This window comes from Rana temporaria, chromosome 4, assembly GCF_905171775.1.
Source record: "Rana temporaria chromosome 4, aRanTem1.1, whole genome shotgun sequence".
Taxonomy (NCBI): domain Eukaryota; kingdom Metazoa; phylum Chordata; class Amphibia; order Anura; family Ranidae; genus Rana; species Rana temporaria.
Window position 1 is genome coordinate 404,391,513 of NC_053492.1, and position 21,330 is coordinate 404,412,842.

At 45.0% G+C, this 21,330-nt stretch overlaps 1 protein-coding gene across 2 annotated transcripts in view; it reads right to left on the reverse strand.

The window, feature by feature from the left end:
- Nucleotides 1-21,330, reverse strand: part of SERTAD2 (SERTA domain containing 2) — a 121,890-nt gene that overhangs the window by 52,692 nt on the left and 47,868 nt on the right. Inside the window, exon 2 of one of the 2 annotated variants that reach the window (XM_040351242.1) lies at nucleotides 13,221-13,318. The exons of the other annotated variant lie outside the window; for it this stretch is intronic. The gene's annotated coding sequence lies outside the window, so the exon portion shown is untranslated. The remainder of the gene's footprint in view (nucleotides 1-13,220; nucleotides 13,319-21,330) is intronic. 2 annotated transcript variants of the gene reach the window in all.

A 21,330-nucleotide genomic window follows, 5' to 3' on the forward strand; every position in this document is an offset into this window, starting at 1 on the left:
AAAGATAAGAAAAAGTGAGATATCACACTTACATATGCTTGTTGTTCAATATTTTTGAAATTGTATTAAAGCTGAACTCCAAAAAAACTCCAAATTCCAGTGTGGCTGCAGCATCAATGTAAGTGGAGGATCCTGTAAGTAAATCTACTTTTAAAGCTGAACTCTGGGCAATTCATTTTTTTCCCCATGCAGTGGGGCTGTGCCCACACTGCTCATTTTAGGTCTAGGGGTTCGGAGAGCTGAGATATTCTCATCTAATCCTCTGATTAGATGTGCTCCGAGTTGGGTTTAGGTCCCCATGACATAAATGAGCAGTTAAGCATTACAGTGTGGGTGCAGCCCCACTGCAAAGGGTGGGGGATCTCAAAGTCACGTTTTCTCAAGCCCAGAAAGACAGTATCTTACTTTGCTCATAAGGCATCCCTGGCTAGTACGGATGAGCTTCGTATTCGAGTCAAACTCATGTTCGACTCGAACATCGTATGTTCGATCGTTCGTCGAAATACGAACAAAACGGGTCGTTCGCGCCAAATTCGAGTTACGTTTCACAGACCATAATTCACTGCGGCATCGCTGGCTGATGATTGGCCAAGCATGCACTATGAACCGCATGCTTGGCCTATCACAGCTTGTAAAAAACGGAGAGCCATAATTGGCCAAAGCCAGGGTGGCATTGGCCAATTATGGCTCAGGGGGTTTAGTACACGCCCCACACTATAAAAGGCCGCCTGCAGGTCGGCCTTGTGTAGTGTGTTGCGGTGGTTGTGAGGACAGAGAGAGTGTCATTTTTTGCAGGTAGATAGAGCAGGCAGGCAGGCTAGTCAGTTAATGTTACAGTGTGTAGAGGATATATATATACATCCCAGGTGTTGTGCATATATTTATACACTGTATAGTTTAGCTAGATCAGTTCTTCCTAATTTACTGGCAGGCAGGTGATTGTGCTAGCTGCAGTATTCTTATGTGGTTTATTGCCTGTGTGCTCTGTAGTTTGCACCTAAAGCTACTTGGTGTGTACTGGCCATGTGCTCTGTAGTTTGCACCTAAAGCTACTTGGTGTGTACTGGCCGTGTGCTCTGTAGTTTGCACCTATAGATTCAGGAGCAGTGATTTTAATGATGCTTAAATGAAAAAAATGAAAAATTCCTTTAAATATTGTACCTGCTGGGTGTCTATAGTATGCCTGTGAAAACGTCTTTGAGAACCAGGGTCTTGCCCGAGGGAACATGTATCAATGGAAAAAAAGGAGTCCTGAAAAAACGACCGTTTTTAAAACTTTCTTTCCATTGATACATGTTCCCTGGGGCAAGACCCGGGTTCTTAGAGACGTTTTCACAGGCATACTATAGACACCCAGCAGGTACAATATTTAAAGGAACTTTTCATTTTTTTTATTTAAGCATCATTAAAATCACTGCTCCTGAAAAAAACTACCGTTTTTAAAACTTTTTTTCCATTGATACATGTTCCCTGAGGCAAGACCTGGGTTCTCAAAGACGTTTTACAACAATAACTTGCATATTAGGCTTTAAAATGAGCACTTTTTAATTCGAACGTTTGAGTCCCATTGACGTCAATGGGGTTCTAAATGTTCACGCGAACGTTCAGTCCGTTCGACGGTTCTGGTGCGAACCGAATGGGGGGGGGGGTGTTCGGCTCATCCCTACTGGCTAGTAGGTATCAAGAAGGAGGGTATAAACTCCTTACTAGATGGTACAGAACACCAGCATATTTTGGGAATGTCTGAAATTTAAAGAGTTTTGGACAATGGTAGCCGAATCTGTCAAAACAATCACAGGTGTGTCTCTTGGAAAGAACCCGGCAGCTTTAATAATTACACGATACCCTTTTGTCTATTAAAAAATACAAAACTATACTCATAAAACATCTCTAAGCTGCAGAGAAGACATGTATCCCAATGTTGTGGAAGAGTACCACCCCTACAAATAGAGCACATTGGCTAGCCAGGATAACTGAACTCCAACTAATGGAGAACCTTACCATGGTGCTGAAAGAGCAATACGAGAAATATTGGAAAGTCTGGACCCCTTATATCATATACAAAGAATAGACCCCCCCCCCCCCCCCCAGCCTCTCAGCAGCAGTTTTTCCATTACCTTGCCCCACAGAGCTCTTCCAATATGCTATAGAGGAAACTACGTCTCCCTTTGTCTCCTCTTCCCAACCCCTTTTTTTTATTTTCCTTTTCTCTTTTCATGTCCTTCATTTCTATCTTCTATCCGCTTTCTACCTCCCATGTCCCAGAGTTCTGTTTTGTTAAAAAATTATTACAAAAATTAGAAATGGTGTTGCTCACCGATGTTAATGGAATATAAAACATTATAACGTTAATACAACACAGAAGTATTTTTTAGAGACGAGTCTTGATAACCATGTGAATATGTCGCTTCGTATTGTGCGTTATGTCATGGTTGTGAACTGTTGATCTGTGGTAATGCTGTTTCTGTGAAAATAAAGAATTTATAATAATTTTTTTAAAAAAGGACCTTCTTTTTATCAGTTTCGTTGTCATTTGGTCTTTATATAGAAGAAAACAATATGTTGAGGTACAACTGGCCATGGATTTTGAAAGAGCCAACAATAACAATGTGATGCAAAGTCACAAGGTCTATGATACATTCTGCTGAGTAAGTTAAAAAATGTGTTCAGGAAGAGGCACTGATTGAATGTCTCAGTTTGATCAGACAATCAGTGGTTCTACCTGAACACACTACACGCCTGATGAAACCAATCAGGTGGCCCTCCAGCCATAGTGCTGTACTAAAACCTGTAACAGCAGTCACATGACCCTCCAGCCATGGCTCTCTACTAGGACCCATAAGAGCAGTCACATGACTCTCCAGGCATGGCTCTGTACTAGGACCTGTAACAGCAATCACCTGACCCTCTAGCCATGGCTCTGTATTAGGACCTATAAGAGCAGTCACATGACCCTCCAGCCATGGCTCTGTACTAGGACCTGTAACAACAATCACCTGACCCTCCAGCCATGGCTCTGTATTAGGACCCATACAAGCAGTCACATGACTCTCCAGCCATGGCTCTGTACTAGGACCTGTAACAACAATCACCTGACCCTCCAGCCATGGCTCTGTATTAGGACCCATACAAGCAGTCACATGACCCTCCAGCCATGGCTCTGTACTAGGACCTGTAACAACAATCACCTGACCCTCCAGCCATGGCTCTGTATTAGGACCTATAAGAGCAGTCACATGACTCTCCAGCCATGGCTCTGTACTAGGAACCATAAGAGCATTTAAATGAGCCTCCAGGGAATGACTCTATCCTAGGACTTCTAGTTTGACCGAACCAGGAGTAAATGATTGATGAGCATCTCCAAAGTTTTATTAGCAGTTGGGCTGCATCCTCTCAGGGTAGCCAATTTATGAAATACTATGAATTTTTCTATGTAATCCAAATTTAGTTTACTGGATAGAACACACAATGATGTTTTAAATATAAATATAAAGTATGAATTATGCAAATTTATTTTCTTTCTTTCTTTCTCTCTCACACAACTATAGAGTATAGATGTCCACATTTGGTGCTAAACATGGCTATATTTCACTTTAAAATAAATATATCCAAAGACAGCCTTTCATTCAGAAGTATCTATGGTCTTCTTTTTGTCAGCAAAGATTACAATGACACAAAGGCACAAAAATACGGAACTGTAGATCAGCTCTGCGCGGTTATACCCAATCACACAGCAGAGTTTTCTGAACAGGAGAAGGAGACAGAGGAAAGTGGGCGAAAGAGGAAGGAAGCTCTATGACGAGCTGGGAGAATTTCTCTGCAAACAGTAGCCTGACTCAGGACTCCAGCTAGGTGTGCACAGCTGTTTAATACATTATCCGGAGTCTGAAGCCAATGTGTATCCATACTCATTTCAAACCCTACTACACCAGAGATCCACTCCTAACTGCTAGTTCCTAAAGTGCCACAGTTCCTTGGTCTACCAGAGGTTTATGAAGGATTTTGTATTTCTAGTCCTTGGGCTCTTTTCACTCCCATCTGCTGAAAAAATGACCTTTGCTGTGCTCCCCCAGGGCAGAGGAGTATATATCCGAAGGTGCTCGTTACGGCTCTCAAAGAATATGAATCCCATCTGCTGCACATAGAATTTCTTTTCAAAAGCTGATCGCACACTGCAGCCCGCTGTGAATGAGGCCAAAGGAAGACATTAGCTGAACACTTGATTACAGTTATATACCTAGCCCGGGCCTAACACTAGAACGAACCCCATAAACCAATCACACTTGAAAAGAATGCAAAAGCAACACAGTATTAGGTGAGAAAACAAAATCGCAATACAGCAAACCTGAAGATGCAAGCTCTAACCAATGCATGAAATCTCTAGGAGAGCAGCATGACTATGCCGATTGGCTGTCAAGTGAAATGCCTAATGCCGCGTACACACGGTCGTTTTTCGGCATGAAAAAAAACTTTGTTTTTCAGCATGTCCAAAAAAACAAAGTTTTTCCAACTTCATAATAAAAAACGATGTTGCCCACACACCATCGTTTTTGAAAAATGATGAACAAAGCGCAGTGACGTACAACACGTACGACGGCACTCTGAAGGGGAAGTTATATTCGCCTTTGGGCTGCTTTTAGCTGATTCCTTGTTAGTAAAAGACGATTCGCGCTTTTTTGTCTGTTACAGTGTGATGAATGTGCTTACACGCGCATGCCCAGAACGAGCGATCCCGTCTCACAACTCGCTTCTGGGCATGCGTGGGTTTAAAACGTAGTTTTAGCCCACACACGATAATTTTTTACAACACGAAAAACGTCATTTTAAAAAACGACGTTAAAAAAGCATGTTCGAATTTTTTCAGAAGCCGAAAAACGATGTGAAGCCCACACACGATGATTTTAAATGACGTTTTTAAAAACGTTGTTTTTTTTCATGCCGAAAAACGACCGTGTGTACGCGGCATAAGAAATAAAAAAATAAAAAAGACTATCATACCCCTCTGGAATTTTGGCTGATTCATGGTGAATCAACCTTGAAACTTAAGCTATGGTTGTCCCTATCAGCACCACCCAGTTCACCAAACTTGATTGAACACCCTTGCTCCCTGTGAAAAATCAGTGGTCTCATTGTATTTTGTATAAGTTTGACACCCCCCTCCAACTAACGCAGAGCTATAGTTCTGCAGTCAGTAAAGCTCATGCATCCTGCTAACTGGATAGCTCTGGCTCTAATTCGGGAGCCTGGGTGGGGGCATGTCAGACCTCTGCAAAGAGACCTCTTCTTTACCATAGAGAGCAAAGGTATCACACTACTCAAAGAATTTGGGGCGTGGTGGTCCAAGGAGATCCAAGGGGTTCAGCTGAAAAAAATAGTTGCATGCCGTTGGGGCAACTCGGAAAGCTCACCAAAAAAGAAAAGAGGGAGGCGGGAGAGCCCTTTTAATGTAGTGAATGACTCAAAATCAAGAAGTAACTTACAGTACATCTGCTGAGGCTGCGGTGACCCCATGGGATACAAACATGCAACCTTCCAGATGGAGAGTATTCTGTCCCCACGTGGAATAAGATAGGTCACTCTCAATGCCATGGCGGTCCCAGTTCTGGATCCTCCGATGGGTTCCCAGGCACGTTTTGGTTTAGGTAAGTTGGATGACATTTAAAAAAAGCTATTGGTGGTTCAATTGGTAGAGGTGCCCAGCATCAAGTGTTTAAAAAAGGATCAGGGTCACCTAGTTTATTGTACAATGAATACAATACACCAGACAACCCCAATCCTTTTATAAACATGTGACGATGGGCACCTCTGCCACCAACTGAACCACTGATAGCCTTTTTTAGATGTCATCCAACTCACCTGATCCAAAACTCACAGTTTTAAACGTGTTTAGTGGCTTTAAATTACCACATCCTCAGTTCAATGTGTTACACTAATGTTTGATTGTCCCCATGTGCTGTGCTGCCAGGGTGAATCAGTCAAAGACTTTTACTTAAACTGTGGCTGATTTTTAATGAGAACTGCCAGGCTTTGCACAGCCTTTGTTTTAATGCATTTGGAATGTATTTAGCTATTTTGCACTATGGCTAAGTTTACACACGTCCGGCTGCAGTTTGCAGTCAGTTTTTAAAAAGAGTCCGGTGCACCTTTTTTCACCGGTTCAGGTGCAATTTAGGTACACATTTTTAATTGAATTCACATCTGAACCAGACCTAAAATCACACAGGACTCTTTTCAAAAACAGACCGCCGGCGGCCCCGAACATGTTTGAACCGGCTCCATTGCAAGCAGGTCCAGTTCACAATTTGCATAATAATATATATATATATATGAACCAAGTTAAATTGAACTTTAGGGAACATTAGTCACTTGACATCAGTCAAAAATGTCAATGTCGCTACAATTTAATATTTATTTGGCACCTGCCAAGAATAACAACCAAAGTTCATCTAGGTCAGGGGTAGGCAACCTCGGCCCTCCAGCTGTGGTGAAACAAGTCCCATGAGACATTGCAAGACCCTGACAATCACAGGCATGACTCCTAGAGGCAGAGGCGTGATGGCATTTGTAGTTTCACCACAGATGGAGAGCCAAGGTTTCCAACCCCTGATCTAGGTGAATAGTGACTGACCAGGTAAAAAAAAAATAAAAAATTGGTTTGGTCACTGATTTCCCCCTGACAGTCCGGCACTGAAGTGCCTACACAGAGCGACCCCCTCAACTGAACACAAACAGAAACCTGATGCAACATTCTATTCATGGAAGGAAAACAGTATGGGGTCCAGCAGCCTGTTTGATTGAGTAACAGCTGGATGGACACCTCATCATAGCTGTAAAATGGTATAAATGATTTGACCTGTCTGACTCCATATTCTCAGTACCACTAGTGCTTGCCTTACCCAGTGTTGCTCTACTGCAAAACGTTTGAGTGTGAGGGCCACATCATATATTATACAAGTATTTACAGGCTGAAAAAAATCTGTTTTATATATGAAAATCTATTTAAAATGTATTGATTAAGGCTTCCTTCTTGTTGGCTCCTCTTCTATACATATCACCATAGGAAGTCACTTCCTATGGAGGCACCCCTGTGGGCCTGCTCACAAGCCAGGCTGTGTGTGTCTATAGAAATATACAGCTCGATGAAGCCCTGCTCCCTCCTCACAGGATTTGATTGACAGCAGCAGGAGCTGTGAAGAGTGAGCAGCAGGAGATGTGAAGAGTGAGAAAGAGCAGCGGTGGCTGAAGACGTGCTCAGAGATGGCTCAAGATAAGACTCAGGTAATATAGGGAGGTAGGAGGGCGATACACTTACTGAGACATTTTTTTACCTCAATGCATTAAAGAGAGCTGAGCGATCAAACATCTCTGATCGTTTAGTTCTCAGGGCTCTGTGAGGAGAGAGCACTATTAATCACTGGCTCTCTACTCCCCCCTCCTCCCTCGCTCACTGAAGTGCCGGGCTGTGGAGGGGGCAGGAGCGGCTGGCTCAGGTTCTCAGTGGCCACCGGCTGAGCCGTGTGACGGTCCAGGCATGTGGGAGGATCCCAAATCATTGTTGCGATCTTGCCTGGGCTTGGACCGACTCTTTGACATCAGCTGATTGTCTGATGAAAATGAGTCACATGAGTGCAGAAAGAACTGCATTACCGTGATCCACAGGAGAAGTACAGACAAACAAGCTTTGGCTGTACTTCTCCTTTAAGATAAAAAAATGCCTTGCCTTTAGAACCACTTTAAAATGACTTACTAAGTTTACTTGGATTTTTTTCTCCAGTAACCCGTATGATATGATTCAGAACAACAGAGATAAACTTCAGTAACTAGGGTCCCCATCAGAACCCTCATATATGAGTGTCTCCATCAGAGCCTCTCTTGCACTGGAACCCCCCCCCCCCCCTTACATCAGAGTCCCCTATGACATCAGCAGGCTGGATAAAGACTTGCAGTGGGCTGGATTTGGCCCACTGGAGTACCCTGCTCTCCTGTAACCAAAATTGCCCATATTATCACATTTAAAGATTGACAAGTCATATATTGACTAGAATACCCATAAACACAAAATAATAAAATTAACACATTCGAATAAACCAGCCAATATGGACCGAAATCAAAAATAAGCTTCATAAAAACACAAGAACATGAAAACAAAGCTATAATTATAACGTTGCTGCCCAGCTATTTTTAATCCTGATGTATTAACAATCACTTCCTGTAGAACAGGTGATATTGCTTTAAATGCCTTCTACTTGACTGTACAGCAAGCATGCACACTAAGAGCTCCACCAAAATAACACGCTCATTATTCATGACATTATTTTATTCAGCTGACAACATCAATTACAAGAGTTACTATGTGGCATCATGACCACATGTACAATCACAATAAATGCTGTGTAGGTTACAAATTTCAAAAGGTCACAGATTTAAAAAACCTATATTGTATCTTTACAAAACCTTATTATACCTGTATAAAACAGGAATTTGCACCCACTTCTGGTAATAGACTCCTGCGGACACTGGTCCCAGGAGACAGTGGGGACCAGGGAGGACACGCCGATCGCACATGTGCAGTAGGAAACCAGGCAGTGAAGCCGCAATGCTTCACTTCCTGATTCCCTCACCGAGGATGGCGGCCGGGCAGCCGAGAGATTGCTCGGCTTCGGCTGCCGACATCGCGGTTGTTCTGCACAATTATGTGTCCATTTATTAAAAGTCAGCAGCTGAAGTATTTGTAGCTGCTGGCTTTTAATATTTTATTTTTAGGTGGACCTCCGCTTTAAGGCATAGCTGGGGTCTCCTGGACAGCAGAGAAGGGAGAGGTGACAAGCAGGCAGTCTCCCACCCACCCTCCCTGTGGTTTGTTTTGTTTGGTTGGTTTGCTTTATCTCTTTGCAGGTGCAATATGAGCAAAGGATGTCATGGCAGCTGATCATGTGGCGTTGGTTGGTCTTTTGACGGTGGAAGAAAATATGGTTGAGATGGAAGTGTGGGGGGCTGATGGGTGGTATGTGCCCCTCTGGTGTATTCCAGTTACTAAGGTTAGCTAGAATACGGTAATGGTTGCACTGCAGGTGTGGGTTGTCTCTGAGCTGGTGTATTACGGCTGGAGGCCTGGTACGGTAAAAGGTCTTGCAGTGTTACAAGTGGAACAAGTTGGAATTCCGGGCGCCGTCATAAGACCAACAGGCTGATAAGTTGTTTTTGGTAATAAAAAGGCTGCTATGGCCATTTGTACTCCAGTTCATGTTTGGTCTCATTAATTTACTTAATAGCAAGTGGGATGGTGCGTACTCATGGTCGGGCAGACACAAAACAAGGTGGGACATCTTATCTACACTGGTTATGTGTTTTTCAGTACTCCTTGAGTTTTAGCAGATTAGGTACTATGGGCCAGATTCAGGTAGAAGTGCGGCGGCGTAACGTATCGTAGATTCACAGAGCACTTGCAATGAAAACCTACGCCGGCGTAAGCCTGCGTAATTCAAAGGGGCGTGTGCCATTTAAATTAGGCGCGCTCCCGCGCCGGACCTACTGCGCATGCTCCCTTTTGAATTACCCGCCGTGCTTTGCGCGTAGTGACGTCATTTTTTCGAACGGCGACGCGCATAGGGTAATTCCGTATTCCCGGACGGCTTACGCAAATGACGTTAATTTTTAAATTTCAACGCGGGAACGACGGCCATACTTTATACAGCACATACGTGTGTGAAGTGTGTAAAGTTAAGGCACCCAAAACGACGACTAACTTTGCGACGGGAGACTAGCGGTGACGTAGCGAACGCGAACATCCATCGTGGATCGCCGTAACTCCTAATTTGCATACCCGACGCTGGTTTACGACGCAAACTCCCCCCAGCGGCGGCCGCGGTACTGCATCCTAAGATCCGACAGTGTAAAACAATTACACCTGTTGGATCTTAGGGATATCTATGCGTAACTGGTTCTATGAATCAGTTGCATAGATACTCTGAAAGATACGACGGAGTATCTGAGATACTCCGTCGTATCTCGGCTGTGAATCTGGCCCTATCAGTTCAACTTTGCAAGGTGTATGTTCCTACTACAATAATTCCAAACCTAATTCAAAGAGGGGAAAGGGAATAGCTGCTCCAGGTGGGAACCCAGACGAACATCCACCAGCTATGACTAAGCACTAGTGTTAGTGCGAAACGCGTCAGCAGTTGGGTTTTATTTTACGTTGCTGTGACTTGTAGTGCTATCCTTTTTTCAATAAAGGCTATAATTTGTTCAGTGTGCGGCTGTCCAGAGACAATCTTTGTTCCTGCTTTGCTAATTCAAAGAGGGATATACAGTATGTACTACCTACCTACCCTGTGATGGCTGTATGTTCCTATGTGGATAACTGCACTGTCTCTCGACTCTGTGCCCCTGGGTCTTTGGCACAAATTCATTGTACAAACATTCACCCACTGAGAAGTAAAGGGTTGCTAGAACCCACAGCTCACTGCTGTGGGTTCTAGCACACCTTTACTTCTCTGCGGGTGAATGTTTGTACAATACTCTCTTCTTCTGGTGACCAGAACTGTCATAGAGTGTGAATAGTCCCACAAATATTCCATAGTAAACACACAGATCACGAATGAAGATGTAGGCGTCTGGTTAGGTGCACAGAGGAATGCGTAATGTATATTAGACACGCCTAACCCTTATTTGAGTCACGTTCACAGTTGTTTTTTTCTGCTTCTAGCCCCTGCCAGTCTTATATTTACCTGTCCACAATCCCAACAAGTTATTGCTGGCTAAGCTCAACAACCGCCAAAGACTCTATCACATTAGCTTTGCTTTCTGAAGAGCGATTTGCATTCAGATAGCTCTTCAGAGAGCATTTGACAGATGGTGAGGAGGTGCTGTATCACCTCCTCATTGTCTGTTTTAACCCTGTGAACCCTGCACTAGCGTGCCATAACCACATGCCATTCACGCGGCTACGGGGGTTGTTGCAGAGCAGCCCAATTTCATGACAGGGGGAATAATTCCTGCCATGACTGTAAAGAAAAGCATTGTAGCATATGTACACCTATTGTAGCATGTAAACAACACTGGCTGAGAGCGCTGATCAGAAGCCGATCGGCAGACCTTTTTCGGTCATGCCCCTTCGACAAAAGCCGGCCAAACTTTGGTCGGACCCACTCCAGTGCACACGGACCGAATGTCGAACGGTTTCTATTGAACCAGCCGATACCGCCCGACATTCGGCCTGTGTGTACTGGGCTTAAATCTTCATGCTACCACATGTACTGTGCACTCTCTATTTAATCCTATGGAGAGTTTGTATTTTACACTCCTTCAAAAAGGGTTGTCCTGTACTCATACCTGTGCGTTTCCTAAAACACGCAAAAAAAACACAAAAATTTGCTTTTTGACACTTGTTTCACAAACCCGCTGCAATCACGGTCCACGCTTGCAGTGCCATTAAAGAGGAAGTAAACTTCCTCTGCAAACTTTTACCTAGAAGTAAAGCCCCATACACACCATCAGATTTTCTGCAGATTTTTGTCTTCAGATTTACCAAAACCATATAATATGAGGTCAAACCTTAAGAGTTTCAATTTGTATGCAATCAGGCAGGCCCTTGTACTACATGGTTTTGGTAAATCTGAAGACAAAAATCTGCAGATAATCTGATGGTGTGTATGGGGCCTTAGCCTATAGGTATTGAAAATATCTCCAAAATCTGTACAGTTTAGGAGATATTTCCAGTGCATGCAGCTAGTGACATCCCACGGGTACGTTCCTTCCGCGCCTGTGCTGTAAACAGCGGCTCCTGCATGCATGCGTGGGAGTGACATCACAACCTCTTTAACTGTTAATGGCACCCGAAGCATAGGTATCAGAAGTGTTTTGCTGCATTCTCTAAAAAAAACGCTCTACAAACGTGCCAAAAAGCACACTTAAAAAACAAAACGGTTCTGGCTAAAATGAGAATCGCGATTTTTTTGTTTAGAATAAAGATCACGATTCTCGCTGTGTAACATCTTCTTTCACATTATACAACAAAATTGGTCTAACTTTGCCGTTTAGTTTTCAATTCATTAAAGTGTATTTTTTTTTCAATTGTGTTTGAAAAAACGCTGCGCAACTACAGTGTGACATAAAATATTGCAACCACCAATTTATTTTCTAGGGTCTCTGCTAAACAAAAATATATAATGTTTGGGTGTTCCAATTAATTTTGTAGCAGAAAATAATGATTTTTTAATGGTAAGCAACAAATGTCAGAAAAGGTTTGGTCTTTAAATGGTTAAACTTCCTTCATCTACATGCTGGAGTTCTTTCCATTAATAAAAGAACAAAGATACTTTGTTTTCACTTATTCGCGTGTTGTATTTAAACTTGGCAGACCGGATCGCGTGAGATCTGAAAAACGGACATGCTGTGCGTTTTCGTCCGATCTCTCCATAAGAGACAGCGGCGCTGGACAAGCCCCTCCCGGCTCAGTGAGCAGAGAGGGACCGGTCGTCCGTCGGCTTAGCAGAGATCAGCGGAGAGATCTCCCGCTGAGCTGGCGTCCGTCCCCGCGTGGAAGGGGCCTTAGAGAGAACCGTGACATGCTGTTTTGAAGATCAGGAAGGGAGGATTAATCGTGCAGCTCTAGTTCTGGAGCTACTTTGAGCCAATTGTCACACATAGGACAGACCATTCAGGTGAAGGCGCGACGCACAGTAATGTGTAAAAAACGTGCCAATAAAATCAGAAATTGCGATCGTGTGTATGTTCCATTGGACTTTTGCTGTCGGAAATTCCGCCAACAAGAGATTGAGAGCAGGTTATCTATTTTTCCGACGGAAAAAGTTCCTATCGGAAAATCCGCTCGATTGTGTGTACGCGGCATAAGGAGGATTTTCCATGCAATCTTATACCTACAAGATTAGAATGCCTGCTACTGTTCTCATGGCTACATATTTATGTTACTTTGGTTTCAGAACACTAGTGAACAGAATTTTCGATTTGGACCAACCATTGTTCATCCTGTGCGAAGGGTAAAAATAAAAAAGAAAGCAAAAAAAAATAAAAAAACATTTTTATACACAGTAAAGTCAATAGAAAAAAATACTGGAAATGGTTAAAATAATTTATATTGGTGGGGTAAAGGAAAATGCAGATAAAAGTTTAAATAAAAAGCACATTAACTATATAATAGTATTGAATTTTTTTAAATAAAGACTTTAAAAAAGGGGTCTCTGTAAATCAAAGAATACCTGTCCCGCCGCCTGTGGTGCCAGTGTTCGCACTCTTAAAGAACTAAGCGTGTTGAAGAATCTTCAGCATCCGACACTTCAGGGTGTGCAACATTGTTCTACAATACAAGACAGCAATCTGTAGCTCTCGGGAGGGCCATTAAATAGCACTACAGTACCAAGTACCACTTAAAACATTTAAAATAGAACTCCAGCCAAGATTTTTTTTTTTTTTTTTAGAAAGGTGTAAACTTTTTATTGTCTAGAGAGGAAGATTTCTCTTCACTTCTTGTCCAAAAAACAAAGGCAGGAATTCTCTAGAAACCTCCCCAAAGCAGGGGAGACCCTACATCTGACAGTTGTCACCAGTACAGGTGTTCCTTTTAGAAGATATCCCCGTCACCCCTTTTCTGGTGACCACTTTACAGTGCCTTGAAAGTATTCATACCCCTTGAAATGTATTTAATTGGGATTTAATGTGATACCCAATACATGGGTCATGGCTTTCCCACACTATCAAAAAGTAAAAAAAAAAATGTTTAGGCTGGAGTTCTACTTTAAATATACTCAACCCTCCCACGTCCTTAAATACGGATAGTGGCAATTTTTAGCGCACTGCTAAACTTCTCCATGTAGAGGATTGTAAAAAATATACAGTCATGCACAAAATGAATACCGTAAATACACGCTCTCAACGAACAAAACATTTTACATTAACTAACAAGTCTAAAATTGTGTTAAATCTATATTTTCTTCATGTAATGCATCAGTTATTGCTGATATAATAAGCAAGCTCCTGCTGCCCACTGGCGTAGGAAGGGGGGGGGCAGGGGGTGCTGTTGCCCCGGGCGAACCATTTTAATTTCCCGTGTCACCGCGACACGGATGTCCCGAGCGGCCAGCGGCCACCATGTGTAATGTCCAGCGCCCTGTGATTGGGCATATGGGGGTCATGTGAGGAGTGGGGCTGGAAGTCCCGCCTCCGCACATGACCGCCATACGTCCAATCGCAGAGCGCCGGGAAAGTCTGAAAACGGCGGCGGCCGGCGGGAGACGTCAGGCACGGAAAGTGTGAGCCGCCGTCTTCCCCTCCGCTCTGCGGTACGGCGCTGCCACTGTGTGGAGGGGAGTTGCAGCATGGAGCGGGCTGCGAGTGGATGGTGCTGGCGGCCGGCGGGGAAGAGAGTCGGAACTCCGTCCGAAGCAGTTCTGCACATCCAGTGCTGGGGTCCTGTCCGTCCTGGAGGAGTCTCTGGAGAAGAGCAGACACAGGTAAGGAGGACTCAGAGGATGGACTTCTACTGTAGGAGTTAGGTGGGTCAGTGTCAGTGCAGGGGTCAGTGTCAGTGCAGGGGTCAGTGTCAGTGCAGGGGTCAGTGTCAGTGCAGGGGTCGGGTCAGTGCAGGTGTCGGTGTCAGTGCAGGGGTCAGTGCAGGGGTCAGTGTCAGTGCAGGTGTCAGGTCAGTGCAGGGGTCAGTGCAGGTGTCAGTGTAGGTGTTGGGTCAGTGTAAGTGTTAGTGCAGGTGTCAGTGTAGGTGTTGGGTCAGTGCAGGGGTCAGTGCAGGGGTCAGTGTCAGTGTAGGGGTCAGTGTCAGTGTAGGGGTCAGTGTCAGTGTAGGGGTCAGTGACAGTGCAGGGGTCAGTGTCAGTGCAGGGGTCAGTGTCAGTGCAGGGGTCAGTGCAGGTGTCAGTGTAGGGGTCAGTGTCAGTGTAGGGGTCAGTGTCAGTGCAGGGGTCAGTGTCAGTGCAGGGGTCAGTGTCAGTGCAGAGGTCAGTGTAGGGGTCAGTGTCAGTGTAGGGGTCAGTGTAGGGGTCAGTGTCAGTGTAGGGGTCAGTGTCAGTGTAGGGGTCGGGGTCAGTGCAGGGGTCAGTGCAGGGGTCAGTGCAGGGGTCAGTGTCAGTGCAGGGGTCAGTGTCAGTGCAGAGGTCAGTGCAGGGGTCAGTGTAGGGGTCAGTGTCAGTGCAGGGGTCAGTGTCAGTGTAGGGGTCAGTGTCAGTGTAGGGGTCAGGGTCAGTGCAGGGGTCAGTGCAGGGGTCAGTGTCAGTGTAGGGGTCAGTGTCAGTGTAGGGGTCAGTGCAGGGGTCAGTGCAGGTGTCAGTGTAGGGGTCAGTGTAGGGGTCAGTGTCAGTGTAGGGGTCAGGGTCAGTGCAGGGGTCAGTGTCAGTGTAGGGGTCAGTGTCAGTGTAGGGGTCAGTGTCAGTGTAGGGGTCAGTGTCAGTGTAGGGGTCAGTGTCAGTGCAGGTGTCAGTGTAGGGGTCAGTGTAGGGGTCAGTGTCAGTGTAGGGGTCAGTGTCAGTGTAGGGGTCAGTGCCAGTGTAGGGGTCAGTGTCAGTGTAGGTGTCAGTGTAGGGGTCAGGTCAGTGTCAGTGTAGGTGTTTTAAAAAAAGCTCCAAAATATTTAAGTCCCCCACGTTTATGCACATATAAACGTGGATGTTTATATAAGGGGGGGGGCGAATTTTTTTTTTCGCCCCGGGCGCCCATAACTCTGGTTACGCCACTGCTGCTGCCAACTGAAGACAAATGGTTGATGTCTAAAATTCCTGTTTCAGGTTGATTGGTACAACTTTTTTTTTTTCATTGGTTAGCTGTGCATTCAGCATTTTAATTTCAATAGTTTTTTATTTAGGTCATAACAGAGATCATAACACATTTCAGACATTTGAGCAATTCACATCACAGCGAGATAGGCATCGAGTAGCACAACAAAATAAACGTAACCTCAGTGCTGACTAATGGGGTAAGAAAATAAAAATAAAAAATCCATCAATAGGGATCCATGGTGTAGCAATAATGAAAATTGGACTACAAATATTCAAACCCCTGGTGCCCAGTGCTCATTGCGAGGGTGAAAACCTGATTTGTCTCTAATAAATGTCTGGTAACAATGGTCGACAGTCGACCGACACAACCTATAAATGTGAGTTTAAGTGAAACTAGGGACATAGATGGAGGTAGAGAGAAAAGAAAGAAGGGTGGGGAAGGGTTGAGGGGGAAAAGTAAGGTGAAATAGAAGAAGAAGAGGAGGAGAAAGAAGAAGAAGAAGAAGAAGAAGAAGAAGATGGAGCCATAGCAGGACCAGCAATTCTAATATGGTAATCTAACCCGTCTTACAATGCATTCGGAGGCCGTCATTGAAAACACAGACATTAGGAATGATACCATCTGTTCCAAAGTTCCCAATATTTACTGATGCCAGATCTGCCGCCTAATCCATAGTCAAACATTTGTTCGTAGGTACCGTGGATGTGGGTCGTTTGTATCGTTTCGGTCAGGCTCGGAGGCAACGGGTCCTTCCAGTGCCGGACCAAAACTAACCTGGCTGCTAGTAGTATGTGGGATAGTAGGATTCGTGAGTTGTCGGGTACCAAGTCCATTCCCAGGGAGAGCAATGCCATCCCCGGTTCCTGGTCTAGAGGCAGGCCTAACACTCGAATGATCAACTTAAACACCTGGTTCCAATACTGAGTGATTTTGGGGCATGCCCACAGCAGATGGTGCAGTGTGCCAGTGTTCCCACATAATCTCCAGCAAAGGGGGGAAGCCCCAGGGGCAAATTTCGATATACGGTAGGGAGTGAGATACCAACGAAGTAGGAACTTTTGATACAGCTCCCACAGATTGGCACTCCTAGTGGATGAGTATGTGACCCTGAGAGCCGTTTCCCATTGTTCTTCTAAGTATACCTTATCTAAATCCCTTTCCCATGCTCTCATAGGGAGAGACTTCTGAAATACACATTTATCTTGTAGTATGGAGTAGAATAGCGAGATGCCCCTTGCTTTTGGTGACTTAGAGAGATAGTATTGGCGGACCTGCCACGGAAGCGAGATAGACGTTTCTTTGAAACCTTTCAGGAAATGACTAATCTGCAGGTACGTGTAGTGGTCAGTCGGAGGTAGGTCTAGTTCTAGTTGAAGGGCTCTGAAGGTCTTGAGGGCGGGCCCTACGTGAAGGTCCGCTACCGTCAGTCTACCCCCGGGATCCCATTTGGTAAGTGAGATATTAGGGATGAACAGTGATAAAGCTGATAGAGGGATCATTAAAGGTAAAGATCTTTGTTCAGGGGATGGGTGTAGTGTCAGGGACTTCCAAGCCGCAATAGATCCTTGGGTCGTTGGGCTCATCGCGGAAGACGGGTGGTGCAGGAAGACGCTGGATAGTAAGTAGTCGTAGAGATCTTCCCCGGGGACCTGGTGGCTTTCCAGTATTGCCCAAAGACTAGGATTTGGGGAGGGGAACCATCCCTTCAGCTGGGCAAGGATAGAAGCTAAATGGTAATCTTTAATGTGCGTGTGGCCTATCCCCCCTACTGATCTATGTTTTATTAACCTGCTAAATGCGCATCGAGCCCGCTTGCCCCCCCATAAGAACTTATTAATCAGGGATTGTAAAGAGGAGAAAAAGGAGGTAGGGACCGGGATGGGCAGAGTCCTGAAGATGTAAATGAGTTGGGGAAGGATCTGCATCTTGAAAGCCGCAAGGCGGCCCGACCAGGAGAGTTCAAATTTCGCTAGATTGTTTAATTTAGATGGAATTGACTGTAGCAGGGGGTAATAGTTTTCTTTAGCTAGTTCAGACGTCTTGGGGGTAAGAGTTATACCGAGATAAGAAATCCCAGTGTCTTTCCAAACATACGGGAATCTTTCGGTTAAGGATTGTTTGAGCGCAGGCGGAATACCCATTCCCAAAACGTAGGATTTAGCGTCATTGACCTTATAATAGGACACCGAGGAGAATAGATTTAGCGTCTCTTGGACTGAGTCTAGGGAGGATTCTACGTCTGTGAGCATGAGGATGATGTCATCCGCGAAAAGGCTTATAGTGTGTGTCGAGCCCTTGCTCCTGAACCCCCTGATCTTGGGATGCGAGCGAATGTATGAGGCCAGAGGCTCCATGAGCAAGTTAAAAATGAGTGGGGAGAGGGGGCACCCCTAGCGTGTCCCATTGGTAATATTAAAGGGGGAAGATAGCATGCCGGATATATACACCTGAGCTGAGGGGTTAGTGTAAAGCGCCATTATCGCAGAATGGATCTCGCCCGTGAATCCAAACTTGGTAAGGACCTTCTCTAAGTAGACCCAGTGAATTCTATCAAACGCCTTCTCTGCATCCAAAGCTAGGAGCAGAGAAGGCGTTTTGGTCACATTTGCTGCATGAATGATATTAATTAAACGTCTCGTCGCGTCTGCCGTCTGCCTACCCTTTGTGAACCCTGATTGATCCATATGGATCAGAGTCGGTAGTATATCGACCAACCTATTTGCGATGAGTCTGGCATAGAGCTTCAGATCGTTATTTAGCAAAGAGATCGGTCTGAAGTTCTGTGGCGTAGTTGGATCTTTCCCAGGTTTTGGAAGTGCCACAATAAGAGCGCGTAGCATCTCATTGGGGAAGGAAGAGGAGGAGGCAGCATTGTTATAAACATCAGATAGAAAAGGGGCAAGATCAAGTTTAAAAGATTTAAAGTATTCCCCTGTGAACCCATCAGGGCCGGGAGATTTATTTATAGGTAAGGATTCAATCGCTTTAATAATCTCCGGGACCGAGAAGGGTGTATTAAGTTCATCCAGCTGGGCTGGTGTAACACGGGGAAGACTGACCTTGTCCAGGAAGGTGGATATCATGGACTCGGTGGGCTGAATCGTGGTTTGATCCTCCTTTAAATTGTAAAGAGAATTATAGTAACAACTAAATGCGTCCGCAATAGCTTGTGGGTGATATAATTTTTCTTTTGTGGTAGGATGTAAAATGTAGGGAATTTTAGTTCTGTATCTGATGCCCCGAAGGCGGTTAGCTAAAAGCTTCCCAGCTTTGTTACCGCTGACATAATATGACATCTTAAGACGCCTAGTTGCTAAGTCGAAATTGTCGAGTAGTACTATTCGCAAATCATATCTGAGTTGCGATAGTTGAGCCGATAATAATTGAGAGGTGTCATTTTTGTTTTGGGTTTCTAAGGTGTGGATTTTGGTAACCAGGTCATGTATTTGCTGTCTCCTCCTTCTCCTGACCCCAGCTCCCATTTTAATAAGAACCCCCCTCATATATGCCTTATGGGCATTCCAAAGAGTCATAGGATTGGCAACAGAATTGACATTGCTAGAGAAGAAATTGGACAATTCCACCTGCAGCTGAGCCTTGGTGGTGCCACCCTGGATCAGCCTCGAGTTGGACCGCCAGACGAAGCATGAGTTCACGCCTGGCGAGTCAGCAACCGATAGCGTCACCGAGGCATGGTCTGACCAAGTGATGTCGTTGATTTTGGATGCAGTGATTTTGGGCAATAACCATTTGTCCGTGACGAAAAGATCCAGTCTTGTATAAATTCGGTGGCTTGATGAAAAAAAAGAAAAGTCCCTTTCTGATCCATTGAGACACCTCCAAGCATCGTAAAGTTCCTGAGCATGTAGGAGTGGTTGTAGCGAGTGGCGATGCCGGGTTGTACAAGACGTTGAGTCCATTAATGGGTCAGGGGGAAGATTGAAATCTCCGCAGAGAAGGAGATAGCCCTTTTGAACTTTTTTAGCTTTCTTAAGGACTTGGTGAAGGAATCGGATCTGATGGTTATTGGGCGCATAGACATTGACTATGGTATATGTAGTAGAGGCAATATCACATACTAAAATGTGGTACCGACCTAGGGGGTCGGCTAGTTCGCTGTGTTTAGAGAATGCCACTGTGTCTCTTATTGCAGTAAGTACACCACCCTTTTTAGCCGATGAGCTCGCTGTGAAAACATGTGGAAACTTAGGGTGGGTACATGAGGGCATTTTCTGTTTGTGAAAGTGGGTCTCTTGTGCACATAGTACATCTCCCTTGTGGTGGATAGCCTCATTCCACATAGATTTCCTCTTCACCGGATGATTTAAACCTTTAGTGTTGATCGTCAAGAATGTGACAGGCATAGGTACTTGTGAGCAAAAAGCGGTGTAGAATAAAAGGTGGGTACATCACTTACAGTTTGCGAGGCTTGCATGTGGTGAAGAGGAACCTCTAACAATTGGCACGGTCTCGAAGGTGGCAGGTCTCCGACTATTTGAAGCGACGTGGCGGCTCCAGCTACGAAGAAGTGGCTCCAGGTGGAGAAAAGAAAAAGAAGAAAAAGTTGAAGCAAAACAAACGAAAAAAACTGCAGGGGGGTAAGGTAGGTCATAATGACCTGGGTGTAGCGTGTACAAACGCTAACTCAGAGTGGGGGAAAAAAAAGTCTAGCTCAATAATTTACTCCTTAAACAGGGGTACAGCTGCGGATTAAATAGTGTATTTGCACTATCCAGCGGGCATTTTAGCGATGGGAACGGGCGTTTTTCGGGTTAACGATTTGCCAGTCGTTGCCTACCCGTGACGGGTCTCCCTTGTTTGAGTTTCTTGCGTCCTCCTCGGGGATGATGAGCCAAGATTTAAGTAGATCCAAACCTTTGGAAAGAGAGTCAACGACGAAGTCCCTTCCCTTATTGGTAATGATAAGTTTAGTAGGGAAGCCCCACTTGTAGGCAATGTTGTGGTTGCGGAGGGCTTTTGAGATGGTATTCAAGTTGCGCCTCTTCTGCAGTGTGTACTGTGACAAGTCCGCAAAAAACTGCAGATCTCTATGTTGTTCAGGAACAAGATCCTTGTTGCGGGCTGCTCTCATCAAGCGCTCCTTAATATGGTAGAAGTGGAGGCGAAGGATGACATCTCGGGGCACATTGTCAGGTAGATGGGTAGGTTTAGGCAGCCTATGGATCCTGTCCATTGTGACATCTAATGCCGATACGCCGGGCAGAATGGAGGTTATTATGTCAGTGACATGATCCAGCAAGTCTGGTTGTTGAACTGTTTCGGGGATCCCCCGTATTTTAAGGTTGTTCCTCCTTGCGCGGTCCTCAATGTCTGCGATCTTGGCCCTCACTGCTTCCATCTCCTCATCCCTGGCATCGTGGGCATCTACTAAGCTATTGATAGTGTTAGCGTACTCCCCCATTTTTGTTTCCACGTGATCCACCCTGGCAGACACATTATGCAGTTCCTTACCAAGCCCGCGTATACAGGACATCATATCACCATGTAGCGAGGTCCTAAGGGACACCAACATGTCCTTCAGTGTGGTGTCAAGCACAGGCTGATTCGTGGTGGGAAATCGGTCAA